The following is a 23,990-nucleotide window of genomic DNA, read 5'->3' as shown; positions in this document are numbered from 1 at the left end:
GAAAGATTATCATCATAAGTGACCCCTAAATACTGTAATGATTTAACCTGTGGTATTATTTGCTGCTGATATATTACAGACAGACTTACAGAATCTTTTATGTTAAATACGAGGACTGCGCTTTTGTTGACATTTAATGTGAGACGCAAGCCACACAACCAATTCTCAATAGAGTTTAGGTACGTTTGCAAGTGGAGATAAAGGGATTGAATATCCGATGCAGTTGCAAAAAACGCAATATCATCCGCATATACGTAAGTGCGAACGTCATAATTAACTGGTATTGAGCTGAGTAGTATGTTGAAAAGGACTGGTGAAAGGACTGCTCCTTGCGGCACTCCCCTGGCTTGCTTATATCTGCCAGAATGGACGCCATTTAGTGCACAGTAAAACTCTCGGTTTTGGAGGAATTCAGATATCCAGGCTACTAAATAATGTGGAAACTGAAGAGATTTCAATTTTTGCAATAGAATGCTATGCTCAACGCTATCATAGGCCTTGGCTATATCTAGCGTTATCAAGGCAGCGTACATTTTTTGGCGCCGCGCTAAAAGAACTCGACTTTCGAGATCAGCATGCGCATTCCAGATGGAACACTTTTGACGGAAACCAATTTGGCAAGGGCTGAGGATATTTTCTTTATTCATGAATTCCGAAACACGTATAAGTATGACTCTTTCAATTAATTTTACAATGTTTGATGTTAATGCAATTGGTCTAATATTATCAATGGACAAGGCACCGCCTTTATTCTTAAGTAAAGGAATTATTTTGGCAAGTTTCCATTCTGGGTGTATCCAAGCATGTTTGATGGAATAATTTACTAGCTCTAATAACGTCTGAGGTGACTCGTCAAAAAGAATTTTTAACATTTTTGAAGTTACTTTATCAGGACCGGGAGCAGCGGCTGGTAATCTCATAACTATAGGAGAAAGCTCAGAAACGGAAATTTGGGGATCATAATTAACTGGTTCCATTGGCATTACAGGTATCGAGCCCGAAGGAAGTGCAGACGAGAAACGCTTCTCCAGTCCTTTGGCAATTGTTTCAATTGTGTCTATTGCTTCATGTGGAGTCAAAATAAAGGAATGTAGATTTTGTGCTTGGGGAATCTTTTTCCGCGAGCGTAAAAAACCAAAAAGAGCAGTTCGATTGCCAGATTTAGAGAGGAAATCAAAAGGCTTAGCATCATACTCGTCCTTCGCTTTTGCAACTGTACGTTTAAAAGTAGCTGCAATGAACTTGTAATCCTGCCAGTTTTTCGGGCACTGGTTGTGGAGAAGCTTTTTCCATGACGCCTTTCTACGTCTGTAATCTCGGGAACAATCAGCATTCCACCAAACAGCTGAAGTATTCCCCTTTGAGCTCCGTACCAAGATCTCAGAATTCTTACGGCAATCCTCAATCACCGAGCATAAGCGTTTTGATTTTTCTTCTTCATCCGTGTTAGTCAATGACTCAAGATTAGAGCGTAACGTTGACTGAAAGTAATTATAGTTGATAAATGACTTCAACTGAGAAGTCGCTGGAGTTACAGGGTGATTAACCTCAAACGCAATCGGTATGTGGTCACTAGAGGTGCCACAATCAAGTGTCGACCAATTATTAACGAAGAGACTGGGAGAGGTAAAAGTTAAATCTAACACAGATTGACTGTGTTTTCTTATAAATGTGGCCGAACCCGAATTTCTACAGGAAAAGTTATTATTTGTTATCCAATCCCAAAGACGCTTGCCACAACTATCTGTCTTGTAGCCCCATGACACATGATGCGAATTAAAATCACCAGCCAGAAGAACTGAGTTTCGACAATTCACTAATAGCAGATCTAGAGGTTTTGTATCTTGTACACCGCTAGGGAAATAAGCATTCACTAAGGAAAACGGACAGTGCCCTGGAATTTCAAAGTCTAGGGCCAATAACTCACAATCTATAGAAGATAACTGGAAAGAAATCTTAGCCCTGTGACAGAATTTTGTACAGACAAATATAATTAAACCTCCTCCTTTTGATTGGCGATCTTGTCGGAATGAATGATAATTTTGTAAATAGAAATGCTTTTCGGCTGTTAGCCAAGTTTCTTGCAAAATAATTATGTGTGGATTATATTGAGAAGAAATGTAAACTAAATCTGTTGAAGCTGTTAGAATTGAACGACAGTTCCACTGGATAACTCTTAGTGCCCCTATGATTATGAAATCTTGGCAGCCGCAACTGCCTGCCCCAAAATATTATCCTTTGGCTTTAATGTATGCTGATGTTTCTTTGATTTTGGTTGGGACCGCAGAGAAGAATGATTGGACATGGGAGACCCACACCGTTTTAGAATTCTTACATCTGATTCTACCATCTCTGCGTCATCAATGTTTTCATCGTCATCTGGGAGAGCAGCCCTGTTAGGCGAAGCAACAGTAGTGCTTTCAAGCAGTTGAGAGCTTTCAGAGGGCATATTTGCTATGAAAGGGGCTGTTCCTGATTGCAGGGCTTGCGTTAGCTGAACTGCCAGAACGTTAGAAAAACACTCTGTGACAGTAGCAACTATTCGGTCGACCATTTTATTCATTGATGCTTCCACTGCAGTCATTATCGCCTTTGAGATTGATGCATCCAGAGGCACACCTGATCGGGTTGACACACCTGCATAACCGTGTAATCGGTCCTTAACTTCTATTACAGCGTCACGACGCGAACAGCGTTTTCTATCTATTACCTCTAGAATTTGCAGCTCCTGTTTTCGAGATGGACACTCCAAGGAGTTTGCAGCGTGGGCTCCACCGCAAAGGCAGCATTTGTCGTGTTGTTGTGAACATGATGACGAATGATGACCATCGCCACATTTGGAACACCGCACGGAGGACTTACAACCACGAGCACTGTGACCATATCGCCAGCAATTAGTGCACTGCAGTGGCTTAGAATCAAGAGGATCCACACGGAAGATCAATGGCCATGCTTTTATCTCTGACGGGCATGAAGTTCCCGCAAATGTGGCAATCACCGACTCTGTTGGTACCCGCGTATTATTAAGCTCCCGGCTGCAACGGTACACTGCTACCACACCAGCCGCCGAAAGAAGGTCGAGGGTCTCAGCTGGAGTTAAAGAAGAGTCTACTCCTCGGACTAATCCCTTTGTGCATGCAAGATGAGTAGGGATAAAGCTGCTCACTTGAAGTGATCCAAATGAATTGCATTTAAGCAGATCCTTCACGCAATTGAGGTCTGGAGATCGTCACAGTATCCTGCCACGCCCAAACTGCCTCACTTCTGTGATCGAGTCATACAGGGTAGAGGCTGCCTGGAGAGCAGCTCGAACAGTCCCAGGGTTATTCATTTTAATAAATCCGCCATCCTTGGGCACCAGCGCCACAGGAATGTTTGGAACGCCAGATGGTTGGAACGTTTCCAGAGGTGGATCGTGAGGAGTAACGAAAGCCGACCAGGGGGAGCGCCCCTGGCCGGGAGACTGCGTAGACATCACTTTACAGTTACAATCTCTCTGCGAGCGTTATCAACACGGTGAAAAGCGCAAATGCGCAGGGGAAAACAGAAAAAAGAGGACAAGCCGCCAAATACTTAGCCGATTCACGCCTTCTGCTCGTAGCGGTGCCCTACTCGATTTAAGATGCTCAGCTTGCTGATCTTCGTGCGTAGTTCCGTCTCCTTCCAAAGCTATGCACAGCTTTGGAAGGCAGCTGTGCGCAAAAGCACTTCCTTTTCTTCTTGTTGTTGTGGTTTTTGTTCTCCTCTAATTTGATGCCACATACCCACACAGGGGGATCGGCCAAGAATTGGGGTGCAGAGATGTTAGATTTTGAGTTGTATAACTACATCGCAAAAATAAATAGAAATAAATGCTAGGGAATAGAGAAGGAAATGTAAATATCAAAAACCAAAATTAAAAAGAGTAAATACTAACGCACGCAGTAGCAGAATGCCACAATTTATATGTACAGATTAAAAATTCAAAGCATATTAGCAAGGCCGACGTTTTGTTTCCATTAAGAAGTTTTGAACAGCGTTAAAAACAGACCTGGGGCTGTACCCAAGCATGGTGGCACCAAATGATAATAAAATCTGGCTGCTCAAATTAAGACACAGCTGTTGTAACGGCTTCTCTAAATACCGTTTTCTCATCATGGAAAAACGGCGGCGAAATAGCAAGAAATGTCCTATTGTTTCCGGTTCCCCGCCGACTGCGCAGACGGGAGAAAGCGCCAAACCAGACCTGTGCATATAGAAATTTAGGGGCGGAATACGACAGCGCAGCATGGTTAGAGAGACTTCAGTCTGCCTTGATTGACATGATTTCCTATTCCAGGAATACTTGAGATGCAGGTAGTCGTCCGATGATAAAACAGATCCAGACTGCTTGCCTAATAAGGAGCGCCTCCTAAATCATGCAGCTGTTATGTACTCTGTTGCCGGGAGGATGGGCAACCGAGGGCCGTCCAGAGATTCTTTAGCTAGTATATCAGCAACCTCATTGGCTGTCACATTACTGTGGCCTGGTACCCACACTATCTGTATAAGGATCAAATGTGAGGGGAGCAACGAAAGAAAGGTGTTTAATATTGGCGAATCCAAATTCGAAGAAAGCGACAAGCACAAGGAATAAGAGTGTAATTACAGCCACTGTGGAGTGTGGTGGGTCTAGTTTGCGCAGCGCAAACACCATCGCCAGCAACTCCGCCTGGGAAATTGGGCTAAAATCCGGAAGACAGACTGAAAAAGCCCAGTCTAAAAGCGGACAGTATATTCAATGCCGGCCTTTCCATGAAATTGAGAAGCATCAGTTGCTATCATTATGCTAACGGGAAGACTTTGTAAATGATCTTCTATTAATCCATTTAAAATGTGAGGTGATAAGTGTTTTGCATTATTTGGGAAAATGTCATGATAGACCATTTGAACCGAAGATGCATTTTCTTTTGTTGGAAGGACATTAGAAAGGACTACGTGTAAAGGTTGTTAAAGATTGTGCACTAGAATTACCTGCGGGTTATGAAAGCGAGGCCATCTGACTACAAAAAAAGGAGTCTGGCTCGCAACAAAAAATTGATATGGAGCGGTGGAATTGTAATTGATATATCTTTAGATACGTCTGAACAGTCAAGAATTGTAATCTAGCTAACAACGGTGGTATTCTGGCTTCAAGGTATATTACATTGTTAGCCACAAATTTAGGGAGCCCAAGGCATAATCTAAGCGCTTCCCGCTCTAAAAGAACCAGCGGACAAATTTTGTAAGCAGGTGAACCAGAAAACAACACAGATCCAAATTCTATGATTGGGCGGACACACATAACATCAATCATTAAAAGAGCGTCTCGCCGCATACCAGATCATGGATTGCTTAACCTGCGCAACATACCCACATTACGAGCCCCTTTCGCTGCAACATGTTCAATGTGATCCCTCCATGCCAGATCGTCATCGTAAATCACCCCTAGATACTTCAAAGACTTAACTTGAGCAATTAATTCCTGCTTAAATGTTAGAGAAAAATTTACCAGATCCTGAATTTGGAAAACAAGGAAAGCACAATTTTTAACGTTTAATGTAAATCTTAAGTCACATAACCAATTCTTAAGGGAGCTTAGATACGATTGCAGGCGCCTGTTGAGGGACTGAATGTCAGGTGCAGCCGTAAAGAACGCAATGCCATCCGCATAGGCATACGTGCGAACGTCTTGATGAGTGGGAATTGAACTCATTAAAATTTTAAAGGGCACGGGCGAGAGAACTGCCCCTTGAGGAACACCTCTGGTTTGTTGATACCTGCAGAATACACACCATTCAATGAACAGTAAAATTGTCCGTTTTGTAGAAATGTAGATATAAACTCATATAAATATTGTGGAAAACGTAGAGTTTCTAATCTGTGCAATAAAATTCGGGGTTCTACAATATCATAAGCCTTCTCTATATCGAGAGTCACCAATGCAGCATGCATTTTTTTTTGCGCCGCGCAAAAAGAATTCGACTGTCAAAGTCGGTATGCGCATTCCATTTTGAACATTTTGCGCCAACTCCGATTTGACAGGGACTAAGAATGTTTTTGTTCCACAAAACCCGTTGGAGTACGACCCTTTCAATTAATTTTACCAAGTTTGATGTTAAATATATTGGTTTGATATTTTCCAAAGTATAGCCACCACCATTATGTTTCAGTAAAGGAATCACTTTGGCTAGTGTCCAGTCACCAGGTATCCAAGAATGAATAATGGAGTAATTTACCAACTCTAACAAGCAATTTGGACACACCTCAAAGAGGATCTTTAACATTTTTGACGTTACTCCATAAGCGCCAGGCGCAAATGTCATTACAATCGAAGAAAGCTGAGAAAATATAATTTTAGGGACATTGTTAACCGTATCCACTTGGTCTACAAACTGTGGGGCCCCACGGCCCATTTTAGCGTTTCAAAACGCGCGCTTTTTTCTGTTTGTGTTGGTGTCCGCCCGGGTAGCGCGAGTACGCATGAGCGAGATGCCTGTAGCGAGGGCGGCATGTTATCGGCGCGAGACAGAGGGTAGATAAGCGCGTCGGAAGCATGGCTCGGGGCTTTTTCGCCGGGCGGCCGGCCAGAGAAGGGCGGCGTGGCAGCGTACCAAGCCGGCGGGATGTACACGGACGACGGAGCAGAGTCCTGCGAGGGGAAGACGGAAGCGGCGCCTACAAGGAAGCCTTAGCAGTGTTAGCGTGAGTGCTGCCACGCGAGTAGCAATGCTTTTGTACCGTGATCAACGCTTTGGCCCTATTACTCGCCCTATCCGCGCCGCAGTGTGTTTTGTGTTGTCGCGGTGAAGCCCTGACCCATGTTCCGTTTTATTCTGCATAGTCCATTGTCGCGCACTTCGACGGCATGTTTCCAGCGCAGTTTTGACCAATGCTGTTTCTTTTCTATTCTATACTTTTCTGTTGATCCGGAATAAACCGGTGTTTTTAAGAAAGACTTGGTTTTCACTCGTCGGGCGAGACCATCGCTCGCGGACCCGTATTCTAGAAGGCGGAGCCTTAATTTGGCGCCCAACATGGAGCCCGAACCCACGACCCTGAGATTAAGAGTCTCACCACCAGGCCCTATCGTGGCTTTCAAGGTTGCAAAATCCAGCTGGCCGTCTAGCCCGCTGGTCACTCGCTCTCCAAAAGTATAATTACAGGGTAGAATACAGAAGAGGCACTTTCAACAAAGTGGCCGATGCCCTGTCACGAGCTCCACTTCCTGGTGACGGAGAGCGAGAACCCGCGGTCCATGCTGTGACAGCTCCTGCCGACACCTGGGGCACACTGGTGTCCCGTCAACAGCTCCTTGACGCTCAGCTCTCAGACGACCAGTGCTACCAGATATGCCAAAGCCTGAACAGCGCCAACCCTGCAGGGAGCCGGGCGCTTAACGGAAGCTACGACAGCTACGTGGAAGCAGAAGATGGTTTGATCCTGCGGTATATACCTGCTGCGGACACCGACAGTGGTGAGTCCGCATTTCGTGTGGTCGTTCCTAAGGGCCTACGTAAGCATTTTATAGAGTACTTCCACAATACACGCCTCGCAGGTCACAGCGATGGCAAGAAAACATATGACAAATTGTGTCGCGTTGCAACATGGCCCCGCATGAGAAGGGATGTCCTGACATTCGTCCGCACTTGTCATACCTGCCAGACCGCGAAGCCGAGGGGAGGGAAACCACCGGGCCTCATGCAACCTGTAGAGAGCCGATACCCATGGGAAATTGTAGCTTGCGACATAATGGGTCCCTATCCCAGATCATTGAAAGGGAATCGCTACTTGTTAGTAATCACTGATCATTTCTCGAAATGGGTAGAATTCTATCCTCTGAGTAGGCTGGACTCGAAAATAATTTGGGATAAGCTACTGGAAACATTCACTCGCTTTGGTTTCGCAGCTCAGCTTATCACTGATAATGCCACGTATTTCACCGCTAGGATATTCACTGCCACTTGCAAAGTTCTTGGCGTGCAGCACAAAAAGACTGCGCCCTACCATCCTCAAGCAAACATTACAGAGCGAGTGAATCGAAATCTCAAGATTATGATGGTGGCATTCACGGAGCGGCACAAGGACTGGGACGCTCGTATCCAGGAGATGGCCTTCGCCACAAGAACCACGCTAAACCGGACAACAGGTTTTACGCCAGCGGCCATTCTCCTTGGTCGTGAGCTCAGGTTCCCTATTGAGCATGCTCTGAATGGCTCTGATCTACCGGGTCTTAGCCATTCTAAATTTACGCATGATCTTTCCAGCCGCTTGGGCGAGACTCTGAAGGAGGTAAGGGAAAACTTGGACCTTGCCCGCCTGGAACACTGTAACCAGTACAACAAGGGAAGACGACATTTGGAATTCACAGTCGGCGACAAAGTCCTTCGCCGCACGCACCCACTAAGTGATGCAGCAAAAGGGTTTGCTGCTTCTCTCGCTCCACGATGGACTGGTCCTTACACGATAACAAAGCGCGCGTCTCGGCTTTCCTACTTTATTCGCCATCTGCAGGGTGGTCGAGAAGCCGGACCAGTCAACGTGGCCGATCTCCGAGCTTACCACGGCCGTCCACTAGCCACATAGAACCACTTGACCTACCAGGCACTACGGGTACCCACGCTCGGCGGATACCTCCAAGCATGCGCCCCGCCAGCAGCAGTACCAGTTCCGTCCTTATCCCGCGTTATTTTTGTTTTACACCTCGGGAGGTGCCCGTCTTGAGAGGGGGGGGGGGGGGGTGGGACCCCACAGCCCATTTTAGCGTTTCAAACCGCGCGCGTTTTTTTCTGTTTGTGTTGGTGTCTGCCCGGGCGCTTATTACTAAACCATATCCCGTAGGAGCACTCGAGCAGACGACGCTCCGGCGCATGATTGCTCTGAGTAACGCCACCTGGCGACAAATTGTGGATATATTGTCTGAACGAATAATATGCATTTAAAGGCCGCCGTTCCCGTCGCTTTTCTGGCGCACTGGATTGATGTACAGCACTCACCTCTGCACTTATGCCCCTGAAACATCTGTTCTACTCCTGTGTTGTTATTTTCTTCTGACTTTTTTTTTTAATCCCTTCATCGCATTTATTTCCTGCCTTCAATGAGTGTCTGTTGCCTTTAGATTGCGTTCACAAACACCTTTCAGTATGGGAACGGTTACACTAAACAATTACTTTCATCATTATTATTTCCTGCCTTCAGGGAGTGCATGTTACCTTTAGGTTGCGTTCAGAGACATCTTTCAGCAACAATAGCCCTTTACAGCGAGTGTATGTTACTTTTAGGTTGCGTTCAAAGAGACCTTTCAGCAATAATCGCCGTTTAGCTCGCTGAGAGCGTCGTGTGCTCCAGTGCGCCTACGGGATATGGTTTGGCAATACGCTGCCCGGGCAGCGCGAGTACGCACGAGCGAGCTGCCCGGAGCGGGGGCGGCATGTTATCGGCGCGAGACAGAGGGCAGATAAGCGCGTCGGAAGCATGGCTCGGGGCTTCTTCGCCGGGCGGCCGGCCAGAGAAGGGCGGCGTGGCAGCGTCCCAAGCCGGCGGGATGTACACGGACGACGGAGCGGAGTCCTGCGAGGCGAAGACGGAAGCGGCGCCTTCAAGGAAGCCTGAGGAGTGTTAGCGTGAGTGCTGCCACGCGAGTAGCAATGCGTTTGTACCGTAATCAACGCTTTGTACTCGCCCTATCCGCGCCGCAGTGTGTTTTGTGTTGTCGCGGTGAAGCCCTGACCCATGTTCCGTTTTATTCTGCATAGTCTATTGTCGCGCACTTCGACGGCATGTTTCCAGCGCAGTTTTCACCAATGCTGTTTCTTTTCTATTTTATACTTTTCTGTTGCTTCGGAATAAACCGGTGTTTTTAAGAAAGACTGCGTTTTTCATTCGTCGGGCGAGACCATCGCTCGCGGACCTGTATTCTAGAAGGCGGAGCCTTCAAAACATAGGGGATTTGGGAATGTTGACAAAAACGCTTTTCTAAACCTTTAGCGATGTTTTCTACTGTTTTGAGAGCTTCTTTAGGAGTCGAAACACATGAGGGTAAATTTTCTGAGACAGGAATCTTTTTCCGTGATTTTAAAAACCTGAAAAGTGCACGTCGGTTATTAGATTCTGAAAGGTAATTGAAATGCTCAGTATCATAATTATCTTTCGCTTGTGCGACTGTGCGTTTAAATGTAGCTGCAAAAAATTTATAGTCATGACAATTTTTGGGACTCTGGTTGTGAAGGAGCCTCTTCCAAGCAGCCTTTCTTCTTCTATAATCACGCGAACAATCTGCATTCCACCATTTTGTTGCTATATTGCCTTTTGATGCACGTGCTAAAAATTCACACTTCTTACGACAGGATGCATTAGCCTGGCATAAGGTTTGCGATTTTAACTCTTCCGTAGCCTCAACCACTGACTCAAGAAACGAAATAAAAAATGAGTGAAACTGGTTATAATTAACGTATTATCTCAACTGAGATGTCGGCGGAGTTAAGCAGCAATTAACCTCAAAAACGATAGGTATATGGTTGCCAGAGGTGCCACCATCAACAGTCGACTAATTGAGTATAGAAACACTAGTGCTGGAAAAAGTAAATCTATCACAGATTGACTGTGAGCACGTACAAAAGTTGGTAAGCAAGAATTCATGCAGTTAAGGTTATTGTTTGAAAGCCAATCCCACAGACGCTTGCCGCAGAGATCCGTCTTGTAACCCCACGAAACATGGCCAGAATTAAAATCTCCAGCTAAAATAACCGAATTTTGACAATGAACTAGTAAGTGGTCTAGAGATTTCGTGTCCTGAACACCATGAGGGAAATAAACATTCGCTAATGTAAACGGACTGAACCCTGGAATTTCAAAATCTAAAGCCCATAATTCAGAATCTAAAGTAGAATAATGAAAAGAAATCTTAGCCCTATGACAAAATTTTGAAGAAACTAGAATTAGTAACCCACCACCTCTTGACTGCCGATCTTGTCGAAATGATCGATAATTTTGTAAATGAAAATGTTTTTCAGTTGTAAGCAGAGTTTATTGCAAAACAAGTATGACAGGATTCTGTTTTAAAGAAAGATAAACTAATTCTGTAGTAGCTGAAAGAAGAGATCTGCAGTTCCACTGAAGAACTTTTAACGTTCCTATATTTTCTTGCTAATAGATAGCCTCATTTTGTAGAAGCAGTGCTCTTGCTAGACAAACTCGTTCTGAATCAAGAAAGGCGGGCTGCACCATGATGAGAGTTTTTGCTCATCTTACAACTGGACAGTTTATATTAATATAGAAACAATAGTCCTGTATGTTATTATCCTCGAGATTCATTTCATATTTGTCCGTGTACTTAATTATGCAAAGTATGTTGCAAATCATAATTGTTTTGTGTGCCCGTGATGACGTTTTATGTGAAGTAATGTGGTTTTCACATGCAGGCTCAGACATGGGGGACATCCATCGAGTTGTGCTGGCAGTAGATGAAGAAGAGTGCTTTAGCATTGCAAGCATGGAGAAAGCAATGGCACTACTACTTGGAGCGTTCTTCGTGTTCAATATCTCCTATCCACCTGGCGCCTTCTTGATGTAAAAAAATCTTTTTATCGGGTGTTGTAGTTTCTGTACTGGTTACATATTTAAGACATAAGTGTTACTATAAGGATAAAGCCCTTTAGTTGCTAGGACATAAATAGAATTTCATCTCTAGTTTTTGAGCAATTTAATCATTGCTGAGGCTTTGTATATATTAGGGTTCCATAGAACAACTTGCACAACTGATATTATTTATTTTGATGACTAGGAAGGTGAATAAACACTCTGCACTTGGATCAACCATGCCATCATGAAACTGTTTGATGGCAATTGCTGAAGGGACTTGTAGAGCAACTGCTGGTTCATTCTTTAGTTGTGCCTGACTATCATGCGTAAAAAAATTACTTAGCAGGTATTAGCATGGCAAGACGGCAGTCTTAAATAATTTACACTAGTAAATATCATGCATATTAGTAATGCATTTTACATCATGTGCTTAATACATTTCTGACTTGCATAAAGGTTTCTGAAAATGCACTGTCGCACTTAATATGCACTACAACGTACAAGATGCAGTAGGAGCTATGTTCTTGGCACACACTGACTATTGCCTTGCTCACAATTTATTCATTCAGTTGAAGAAATGGATAACAGAGTTCATTTATTATTTTTACAAGTTGCATGCTCTCCCTAAATGCTCACTAATTTATTGTTGCATGGATGCCAGAATTGATTTACTCGTGATGCGTTGCAACTCGTATTGAGCATGACAGTACATTCTATTTACTTTGTTGAATAGGAAGCAACCAATTTGTTAATGAGATCTAATAGCCTCCTTTACTGAACTCTAGGTGATGTCCACGTAAGTACCTGAAGGTTTTGAGTTCGTGTCCTGTGTTTTGGGCTAATATTTAAGGCTTTCACTGTAATAATGTGAACATGTTGTTTCATTGCTGTCGCTCATCGTCATATGTAGAGGCTGCTTCGATTTATTTAGCTGCATCTTGAAGTAAGTTAAGTCTTTTGCCCTAACTGCAACCTACTACTATTGAAGATTACCCTCTTTTCCTCTTGAAGCATGTATAGTAGGAAATGGTTCTGTATAGTTGAGCATATTAAGAGTGTGAACATGTCTGCCATCAGGATGTCCCAAACATGTTTCTCTTCACCACTTCAGCATACTCAGCCTCAAAGAAGATTATGCAGTATAAACATTCAAGACATTCTAGACAACTATATGCCAAAATATATGAGTCACATTATATAGGACATGGAAAAGAATTTTGAGTATGTTAAGAATGATTTTCCTTGCCCCCTCCTTTCTAATTACTCTTGCTTCGTTAGTGTTGCAAAATATAAATAATTGTTAAACCTAGCTTGCCATTATTTTGCAGGTATATCATGGGCACATCCTCCATATATTGTTATCATCATCATCGTCATCATCATCATCAGCCTGATTATACCCACTGCAGGGCGAAGGCCTCTCCCATATTTCTCAACTTAACCCGGTTCTGTGCTAGCTGCATCCACTTGACCCCCGCGAACTTCTTAATCTCATCCGCACACCTAACTTTCTGCCGCCCCCTGCTACGCTTTCCTTCTCTTGGAATCCAGTTTGTTACCCTCAGCGACCATCGGTTATCCTCTCTTCGCACTACATGTCCTGCCCATGTCCATTTCTTCTTCTTAATTTCTACTAGAATGTCGGTAACTTGAGTTATTTCTCTGACCCACTCTGCACGCTTTCTATCTCTTAATGTTACCCCTACCATTTTTCGTTCCATAGCCCTCTGGGTTGTCCTCAACTTAAGTAGAACTCTCTTGGTTAGCCTCCACGTTTCAGCCCCATAGGTGAGTACAGGCAAGATGCAACTGTTGTATACTTTCCTCTTGAGCGATACCGGTAAGCTGCTAGTCATAATCTTATATTGTTATGAACTGAAGCAAATTCCCATATTTTTTTTTCTAAATTCAAGTTCATCTAAGAACAAGGGTAAAGGGGGCAGACCTTAGTTCGCAGGTAGAGCCAACGTTTCGAAAAGTGGACTTTTCTTCGTCTAAGCCCAGACGAAGACAAATCCACTTGGCGAAACGTTGGCTCTACCTGCGAACTGAGGCGTACCCCCTTTACCCTTGTTCAGTGCTCCATCATACCGTGTAAACCATCTTCTTCCTCTCGTTCTACCAAGGCCGGTGATGGAGATATTTGAGGTAACATGCGCTATCGTAATCAAAAGCAATGAGTGGTATAAATAAATCAATATTTTTGTTGAGCATTATAGTGTTTAAAGTTCGATTACGCATAGATACAGGCTACTAAAAAGTCGTGTTAAAGGTAAAAAAAAATATGGGAATTTGCCTCAGTTTATAAGAATATATGGAAGATGTGTCCATGACATAACTGCAAAATCATAGCCTCATCTATTTTTCTGTGCCTGCCGGATGCGCCATCCGCGGCCGTCGACGCGACTCTGCTGCTACGCCACTTAGCGCCGAGTGGTGGCGCTAGTCACGTTGGGGTTCGTCTGCATTCGCCGCGGCTGCACCACGCAGTCGCTCCGTCGCGCGTATTTTGATCCTTATACACTCATGATTCACTCTATTTGACTCACACGTGCAAAACTTTAACCTTACTGGCGTTCGTTATTGTGACAGCACTGCTTAGACACTAAATTCATGCGTCAGGGACCCAAATATCGGTGACGATCAACGCATGCGGTACCATCGGCTCCCTTCTAACGGTGAGCCAAGAATCGTTTTGTCTGGATAGCAATAATGTTATTTGTAGCCTGCCTAAATCTGCCTGTGGCGTACTCTGTCTATAATTCGATCAGTATTAGTGGTCGCATTTTCTCAGACTGCCAGCCCTTAGTTTTGTTGTTGTGCTTGTGCTCGATGAACTTGTGCTTGCACGGAACTTTTTAAGTATACGATTGTAATATCAAAGCGCATTATTAAGCCGCTGACAGTTGCCTTTGCAGGTACTTAATGACATACTGCTGTGTGCCACGTTGCCGCTCAGGTGGGAAAAGCAAGATTCCAGGAATCTCGTTCCACGAAATTCCGGCGGACACGGCGCTACGGGCAGTGGTTGAAAGCCATACGGAGGGACAACTGGGTGCCGAACACAACCTCGAACTATTCAAGAGTGTGTAGCCGGCACTTCAAGGAAACCGACTTTGCGGAGGGCAAACGGCGCCGCCTCAAGAAAGGTGTAGTGCCCTCCTTGTTTCCAGAATACCCTTCGTACATGAAGCCAAGGCAGTTACATCAAAGGAGTACAGAAAGCATCAGGAAAATGGCGTTTCCGAAAACCAACGAAAAGGAACCTGAGCCGGCTACAAAGTGGCAGAAGTTCCAGGACGGCACAGAAGCAGAAATGTCAGAGGACAACTCTCAAGAGGCCAGCCCGTCTTATCCAGAAAGAGATGAACAGGCCAAACCTGAAAATGAAAAGGAACCGCAGGAGGCTCCAAATAGTACACATGCGAATTTTTCACACCAAGCAATTCAAGTGAATGTTGGAGTGTCCATTGAAACGCAGAGAAAGGGATCTCAAAAAACAGGTTGAAAAGCTTCGACGCACTGTAGACCACTACAAAACAGAGCTTGAAAAATTGAAAAATGATTGCAATTTCGGTAATCTGAGAGATTCAAAGAGCAGTCATCCATCATGGTGTTAATATTTCGTGTTGTTTGTATGCCACGCACATTTCATGCTAGCTGTGTTTGCGAAGTGTCAGCTTGACTGCAGTAAACGACCTTCTTATGCACTATGACTCCCCATGTTACCTTGCCCTAAATTCATCCTCGCTGATACCCTCCAGAATCACGCCGTACTGTTGTATCGTGCTGATCAGTCGACGACACATCATACGTCACTTGCTGAAAAATGTGAACCCCAGCTTTGCCTTGTCAGATGGAAGGAAGGATGCACTAGGTGCGATCCTCCTGTGAGAGTACAGACCTCAACCTGCGACCATCATCATCCTACGGCTACCCCAGGCAAGGCCTCCCGCACCATAAGGTTTGGGGGTTTTTTTGTTTCGGGGTGCGGGCTTTTCCCAGCCAAGGGGCTCATGCAATCCGGCCTGTTCCCACCGGGGCGGGGTCGCAGTGCATATGCACCACGTCCGCACCACCCCGGTGGGTCGAAGCCTGACGCGAGCAAGTCTTCTAATATCTCACTTCTAGTTTTCCGTTTTCTTCTTTGAAGATCACCATGGGGTGTCCCCATTCTTCAAAAAACTTCTTTTCCCCCAAGTGGTGTCTCTCTCTCTCTAGGTGCAACCATAGTTCTTTTCTGATTTTGGCCTTCACTTCATGGAGGCTCGGAGTCTTGTTCGAGTAGGCCGCCTTGCAGCGGGCCAACCACACCTGATAGTTGACCTCTGCCAGTGTCAAGACAAACTGTTTGCGCCCTTCCTTTGGAAGCGGGTTGAAGTAGCGCACGGTGGGGTATGGGATCCCGGGGAGGCCGAACATATCTCTCAGACGCTCTAGGAGTGCTGCGGGAATTAGGCAGTCAAGAAAGATGTGCTCCGCTGTCTCTCGGGCCAAGCAGAAGGGACACAGGTCAATCATTCCTGACGTCGCAGGGACGAAGGCACGCCTTCTGATAGGTAAGATGCCTCTTGCGAACCTCCACATGAGGGAGGCTCGGCGTGCATCGAGGAAGTGGGCTGTAATGTTATGCCAACTGGGTCTTTCTGCACATAGCATGTATCTTGATAGGCGGGCAGGGAGCGGAGGGGTGATCATAGTGATAATATCTTTCAGGTGCATGGTTCGTGGGTCAACGTCAGACGAGTTTTCTTTCAGGTACTCTAAGTCTGTGGCTGCGGTTCGGTAAAATGATAGGGGCGACCCTGCATGCGGGGTGTTGTTGTGTAGGGCCTTCTCAGTGAATGTTCGCAGCCGTGTCGACAGATAGTACGAAGCCATAGTTTTTGTTAGCGGCATGTCGCATTCGACGGCTCTGAATGTCCATTTGATGTCCAGAGCCCTTGCGAGAATATCCAGATCGGGCAGCCCCAGGCCACCTTTGAATCTGGGCAGGCAGACAATGGCTCGTTTTACCTTATCGGGGGCTCCCTGCCACAAAAAGCGGTATATGTGTTTCTGGAGCTGTTTTTTCTTGTCTGGGGGGATGTCAAGAATGTTGGCCACAAAGCTGAGGGTAGAAATCAGCATTGTCTTGATGATGGTGGCCTGCGCAGTCAGGGGACATTTTAGAGCACCAAGGTGAGGATTTATGCACGGTATGAATAGGAAAGTAACGCCTTTCCATACGGCGGCGTATCTTCCCACGAACACAGAGGGCGCTACATGTTGCGCCAGTTACGATAGAGATTACGATACAAATGTGATGTCAGCTCTCCTCGCGGTAGCCATTTGACTCTTATCCTGCAATTTTGTGTGAACAGAGCCTCTAGATGTATAACTACCTCTCCTCGGTTTGTCCTTGAGGCGATTCTGGGTCGTAGTTTTGCGGTGTATTCTAATCTAAATGTCCCCTTGTGCACCTTCTCATTCAGCGGATACCAGAAGTGATGATCAGGTCAATACCTGACATATGCAGAGAGATGCATTCACAGTTGTCTAAATGTGAATGCTAAAGCTTGAACAGCCCACCACAAACGGGTCAAAATGAGGTAATACAGATTAGGGCATAACTCCGGGTAGACGATTGGACAGCGTCACGACGCATTAGACTGTCGTTTGTTGGCATCTCAGTAATGTTATTCATACATAATAAATAAAGGATGTGACGTCACAAAACCAGAAGTAGAGCCGAAAAAGGGCGTAGGAAGAGGTGCGCAATTTGAAAGTACAAAATACTAAAATGGGTAAACAAGAAGTGAATTAGGCAACCACATGCAGCCAACAGCAGCATCTGTGTTTTCGCATTCCTCCAATGCAGACTCTGTAGTGCCCTTTAATTTTTTTTTCTATGTGGTTTCGCTAACGAGAGAACCGACCACAGTTACTGCGTGCGCTTCGACGTCGTCGTCGTCTGCGTTATCTGCTGCGCCCAGGGCTTCACCCTTGACAGCATTTACGTCAGCAGAAGCTGTTTTCCTGGAATATAGGGCATGAAAATGTCATAGTGTAGCAGACGCAAAAAAAAAAAAGTCGCTAGAGTTTTGGCAGTATGTCACCGATCGCCATCTGCGAGTTAGATATCAACGGACGATGGTTTGTCTCAACGACATACCGCCTGTATTGAATCAGTCGCGCATTCGCTCTGGCCGTTATCATGCAGCCGCTTGTAGGCTATATATACCAGCAAGCAATCTCGAATAAACATTCTTCTTCTTGTTGCTTCCACGCTGCGTGTTCGTTGTTGGACGCCGGAACGTAATGTCAGAAATGGGATGGCGTTCACGTATGCAGTAACGCGCTGATCGAAGCGGTGTCACTGTGCACTGCACGATGGATTTAGTGAAGCCATCGCAGCCGCTGGTGCTCTCCGGTAGCACCCCGAAGAACGGCAGCCTCTTCAAGCAGCGGTTCGAGCTGTTCCTGCAGGCCACGGAGTCAACGAAAGAACCACGGACGGAAGGAGCGAAAACCGCACTGCTGCTCACCGTAGCCGGGAAAGACGCCCTAGAGGTATTCAACAACTTTTTGCTTTCGGAGAACGAAAGCAGAGAAGATCATCAAACTGTTACAAAGAAGTTCAAGAAATACTACAAAGAGCAGCAAAACGAAGTGTACGAGCGGTATGTCTTTCGTTCAAGAACGCAATTAAGCTGAGGGCGAACCCTTCGAACGCTTTTCACGGGACTTGAAGAGACTTGCACGAAGCTGCAATTTTTGAATCTTGAGTGACTGCATGGTCAGGAACCAGGTTGTCATTGGCACAAATAATCCGAAATTGAGCGAAAAGATGCTGAAAGTTAAGGACCTTACTTCACTGAGGGCGGAGGAAGTTTGCAAGCGAAGAGATCTGCGCCGAACAAAATAATACATGGGCTCAAGCGGAGAAGAGAGTAGCACGAATTGAAGCGCGCCAGCAAGGCAACTGTTCAGCCTGTGAACAGTGTGCGGAATGTTCAGAGTAAGACGAGGCTCAACGAAAACAGGAAGTTGCTCGGATAAAAACACGCCGGCAGTTCAAATGCTTCCCGTGCAACCGCTTCCACGAACGCGGCAGATGCCCAGCATTCGGCGAAAGATGCTTCCGGTGCCGTGGCGCTAACCACTTTTCGGCCTGTTGCAGAAACGTGTCTCAAGTAAGCGAAGTACGCGGCGAGCAGGAAGGTTTTGAAATTCTCGACGTCAGCTTAGGCAACAGAGCTGTGTGGGTCATTCACGCGAGAGTGGCTTCCCAAGTAGTGTCTCTGAAAGCAGATACAGGCTCGCAAGCGAATGTATTGCCTTACTCTGTTTCTCAAAGGCTCAAAGTGAAGTCTCGTTTAGGAGCAAACCCCTCCGTCCTCCACACATAAACCAGTGACATTATAAAGCACATCGGCGTGGCTACGCTTCAAGTGGTTGTGAACGACCAAAGTGGGTACTTCGACTTCTTCATTGTAAAAAAGGGCAACCAGGCCATATTGGGACTGTCTGCAAGTGAAGCGTTAGGTCGGTTGTCGGGTTCTGTGGTGGTGGTGGTAGACACATTTTAATGAAAATGTTTAGGAGGTTGTAGCGGCGGTTGGAGTCTTCAGTCCGGACGCCATTGGCGTAGGCTGCAGTCCGCGTTCTTTCGATTAGTTCTTTTTGACCCCTTGCATCCGAGCTGGTCAGAGCTGCCTCCCACCCCTCCTGCGTTGGGTGGTTATTATTAGTGACAGTCTGGTTTCGCTGGCATGCACACACTATATGGTACAGGTCCGCCTTCTCGCCGCAGAATATGAATTGTGAGTCAAATGACTCTGGATGTATTGCGTGTAGTTTCGTGGGTTGTTAAAGATTTGGTCTGTGGCTTGTGGAGGTGTACCTCCTCCCATTTGTCTAGTGGCTTTGCTGGTGAGGGTTGACCCTGCGGGATAGTCCTAAATGCTGAACTATTTCAGTGTAGGTTAGCAATGGGGTAGGAGGTTCCGCGAGATCCGTATTGGGTGCCCGGGGGAGAAATGCTCGGGCTCGGGCGTGGGCGCGCTCTCTTTCATTAGAGTGCCCTGGTGACCTGGTACCCATACCAAGTGTTTATGCATGGGTTGGTAGACACGGGTGTAACTATCTTGCAAGATTTTAGCTGCTAGCGGTGCAATCCTGCCCATAAGATAATTGCAATATGCTGTCTGTGAATCTTTGAGAATGTATTCTGAGGTAGTGTGTGTTGCTGTTAGGCCAATCGCCACTACTTCCGCAGTCAATGTGTCTTGGCTGGGCAATATTAGTCCATCCAATGTTTGAGTTTGGTGCACTACCGCAACGACTGCCATTCCCTGTTCAGGACTCGCAGCATCGACATAATACATGCCCTCGCTCCTGCCGTAGTGCCTTTCTTCCGCTTGTGCTTGTCGTCTTGGCCTGGGAAAATCGGGGTGCGTGTTGCTCGGCAATGGAGTTCCCTTGAATTGTCCTCTCCATGAGGCTTGCATGTCACTTTTAGGGTCTAGCTGTCGGGGGCAATTGATTTCAAGACTGTCCGGCCAGCCAGAATCGAGGAGAGTCGTACCACCTGCACCGTGACGTGTGCCTCTATCAGCTCGTCTACCGTGTTGTGGACGCCCAGTCGTAAACGCCGGTCCGTAGATGTGGTAATAGGGAGGCCCAGGGCCTTCTTGTAGGCTGTTCTGATAATGACGTCGAGGTTCTTGATGTCAAACTTCTTGAGACGGAGGTATGGTGCTGAATAGACGATGCGGCTCACGACGAAGGCATGCACCAGTCGGAGAGTATCTTCTTCGCGCATCCCTGATTTCCGCGTCCTTATTCTGGCGATTTGCTCGCTCACGAGGCGGAGTTTCTGGATGGCGAGGTGATTGATTGCCCATGTTATTGATGCACAGACCCAGTATCTCGACGGTCCGAACTTCCTTTATGAGTGAGTTGTCAACGTGGATGTCGATCGCGACCTGATTATTTGCTGGCGGAATGCTAGGAGTTCACAGTTTTCGGGAGAGCAGGTTAGTTCACATGGTCGTGCATAATTCTGAACTGTTGTTGCCGCTGTTTGTAGCTGTTCTTCAATCATTCTCATACTACCCGTGGTTATCCAGATGGTTATATCGTCAGCGTACAGGGCATGTCGTATGCCCTGTATCTGATTTAGAAGAGGTGGAGGATTTCAGAGTGCAATATTTAACAGTAGTGGGGATAATACTGCCCCTTGCGGAGTGCCTCCCGCGCCCATCTTCACTTGCTTTGTTTGTTTTGTGCCGATGTTGATTCTGACCGCTCTGTGTTTAAGGAAATCATATATGTATGAGTAGACTCCCTGGCCACAGTTCGTGGTCTGGAGGTTCTGGAGGATTGTGGAGTGTTTGACATTGTCAAACGCTCCTTTGAGGTCGAGGGATAGAAGTGCTCGGTCACTGTTTCTGCGTGTTGGGTCAATGACTTCGCGTTTGAGTTGCACAAGCACATCATGGGTGCACATATGTGCTCTGAATCCAAACATCATGTGTGGCAGTAGTCCGTTGTTCTCTGGATAGTTAGAGAGACGCGCGTGGACTGACTTTTTCATGAGTTTGCCTGTGCATGACGTGAGGGATATGGCGCGTAGATTTTCAATGCTAATTTTCTTGCCGGGTTTGGGGATAAAGTGTACATTGACTGTTTTCCATGCCTGTGCAATGATGCCGATGCGTCAGCGTTCGTTAACGTAATCCGTAAGTTGCTGCATCGCCTCCGCACCGAGGTTGGTTAGAAGTCCGACCGTAATTTTGTCTTGTCCCTGGGCTGTACCTCGGCGCATATCTGCTAGTGCTGCTATGATTTCTTCTAAAGTCTAGGTCTTCGTTCGGTTCCCCCCGGTAATCTGGATTTGTGGGTTCTGCGTCTCTCGAAGTGCAGATATAGCGACGCGTGAGCTCATCCACGAGTGCGTCATCCGTGCCTTGAAAGTTGTGTAAGGCTCGATGGAAATTTCTACGTTGTTCACTCTTCGACATACTGTGCACACGAACACCACTGTCCAAGTGGTTAAGGAATTTCTCGAGTTGTTCACGGCATATCGGCTGCCTAGCACGCCCTTACCACATGGTTCTGCGCAAGGATGCAACAACGGTAGTCCAGTCGGTGCGACGGGTGTCATTGGCGTTGCTCGAGCCCCTGCGAGAAAAGCTGGATTGGATGGAGCGGGCTGGCATCGTGGCCAAAGTCAGCGAACACACTGATTGGGTGAGTTCGTTTGTTGCAGGAAGAAAAAAGGATGGGAAACTGCGCGTATGTTTTGACCGCAGGCGAATTTACGCGTGCCTAAAGCGAGAACATTATCAAATGCCTAAACGAGATGACATTGAAGCTGAGCTTCCCGGGGCCACCTTTTTCTCTCGCATCGACGCGCATTCGGAGTTCGACCAAATTCCCTTAGATGAAGCTACATCAAAGGCGTGCAGAATATGAACACTCTTTTGGTCCTACCGTTTCTTGCGACATCCCTTCGGCATTGCTTCGGCGGCTGAGGTTTCCAGAGAACTATGAATGAAATATTCGACCAGGCTCCAGGGGTCCGAATCTATGTCGATGACATATTGATATGGGGGAGCACAAGGGAAGAGTGCGATATTCGCTTCCGCACTACCTTGCAACTAGCCGAAAAGGCTGGCCAGACACTCAATGCGGCGAAATGAAAATTCAGTGTCAGAGAAATTGACGTTTTGGATGACGTCATAAACAAAGACTGAATAAGACCAAACCCAGCACTGACCGCACCATTAGGCGAAATGCCTCATCCAAAGGACAAAGCCGGCGTTCAAACAATTCTCGGGGTAGTAAACTACTTCGGAAAATATATACCGCATCTAGCGGAAAGAACGACGCTTCTGCGAAGCCCCATTAAATAAGACGCCCTTTTTGAAAAATCTGCAAACCACTGTAAAGAATGGCAAGCTGTCTGTGACGCACTCGGCGGTCCGCCTTTGCTAGCCGTTTTCGATCCTGCTAAAGAGACCATGGTCGTTGCTGATGCTTCGAAAAATGGGATTGGTTCTGCCCTTCTTCAGAACTACGGTGGTAGTTGGCGGCCGGTCGCCTATGCATCAAGCACAATGACGGCGGCAGAACAAAGATACGCGCAAATCGAGAAAGAAGCAATGGCCATTACTTTGGCTGTGAAAAAAATTTCATTTCGTCTACGGCCGCAAGTTCGCCATCGAAACAGACCAGAGACCGTTGATAGCAATTGCTTCGAAAGCCATTGGTGACATGCCACCAAGACACAACGAGTTTTCCTGCGCTTGCTAAGAGATATATACGATTACGTTCTTCACTTTGTGCCAGGCAAACAGCTGGTCCTGGCCGATATGCTTTCAAAAGATCGTCGCCAGCCGTTCCAGGCGAACGTGATGACTTCACTGATGACGTCGACGTTCATGCAGTAAGCGTAACTTCAGAGCTGGTAAGCAAGAAAATGTTTGATCGACTGGCAGAAGCGACAGTCTGACCCAGACTTGCAGACAGTGTTGCGGCAACTAAGGAATGGAGAAGAAATTGGAGGCTGGATGAAACCTTTTGGTTCTGAGTTATCAGAAGTAAGGGTATTATTATGAAGGGGACAAAGGTTGTTATTCCGAAGAATATGAGAGCTGAAATACTGGGTCGCATTCATGAAGGTCACTTAGGCATAAATAACTGCAAAGCGAGAGCTCGTCGCTTGGTATTCTAGCCGAGACTGAATACGGAAATTGAAACCATGGTGAAGAACTGTTCTGTTTGTCGAAAATACGCATACAAACAAGAAACGAAATCAGTGGTGCTTAGGCCGATCCCAGACCATGCCTGGTACAGGGTGGGTGTTGACATCTTTATGTACGGCGGAAACTCCTACCTGTGCGTGCTCGACGCGTTTTCAAACTTCCCTGAGGTCGAAAAGCTTACCGACACAGCGACATGCACTGTCATTGCTAAGCTTAGCTCAATTTTGGCACGGTATAGAATTCTGTTTGAAGTCTGCACCGACAACGGTCCTCCGTTTTCAGCGCATGAATTTTTTTTGTTCGCCTCTAGGTACGACTTCAATCATGTGATGTTAAGGGCGCGATTCCCACGGTCCAATGGTCTCGCCAAGAAGGGAGTCCAAATTGTCAAAAGAAAAATGAAGAATACTGCCGAAATCAACGTGGACTTTTGGTTGGGCCTTCTAAGTTATCGCTCGACCCCACTAGCCAAAGGCCGGTCCCCTGAAGAGCTTCTTCAAGGCAGAAAGTTACGCACTCGGCTACCAGACTTTGTGTCTTGCTCCAGTCAACAGAAGTCCCGGCGCCAACCACGCCAGCAAAGGCCCTCCAAAGGAAAACATCTGCCCGAACTAAAAAAAGATGCAGTTGTAACAGTACGAGGGAATGCATGGGACTGCA

This window comes from Amblyomma maculatum, chromosome 9, assembly GCF_055883805.1.
Source record: "Amblyomma maculatum isolate TAMU_Amacu chromosome 9, ASM5588380v1, whole genome shotgun sequence".
NCBI lineage: Eukaryota > Metazoa > Arthropoda > Arachnida > Ixodida > Ixodidae > Amblyomma > Amblyomma maculatum.
Note: the sequence above shows the minus strand (reverse complement) of the source record.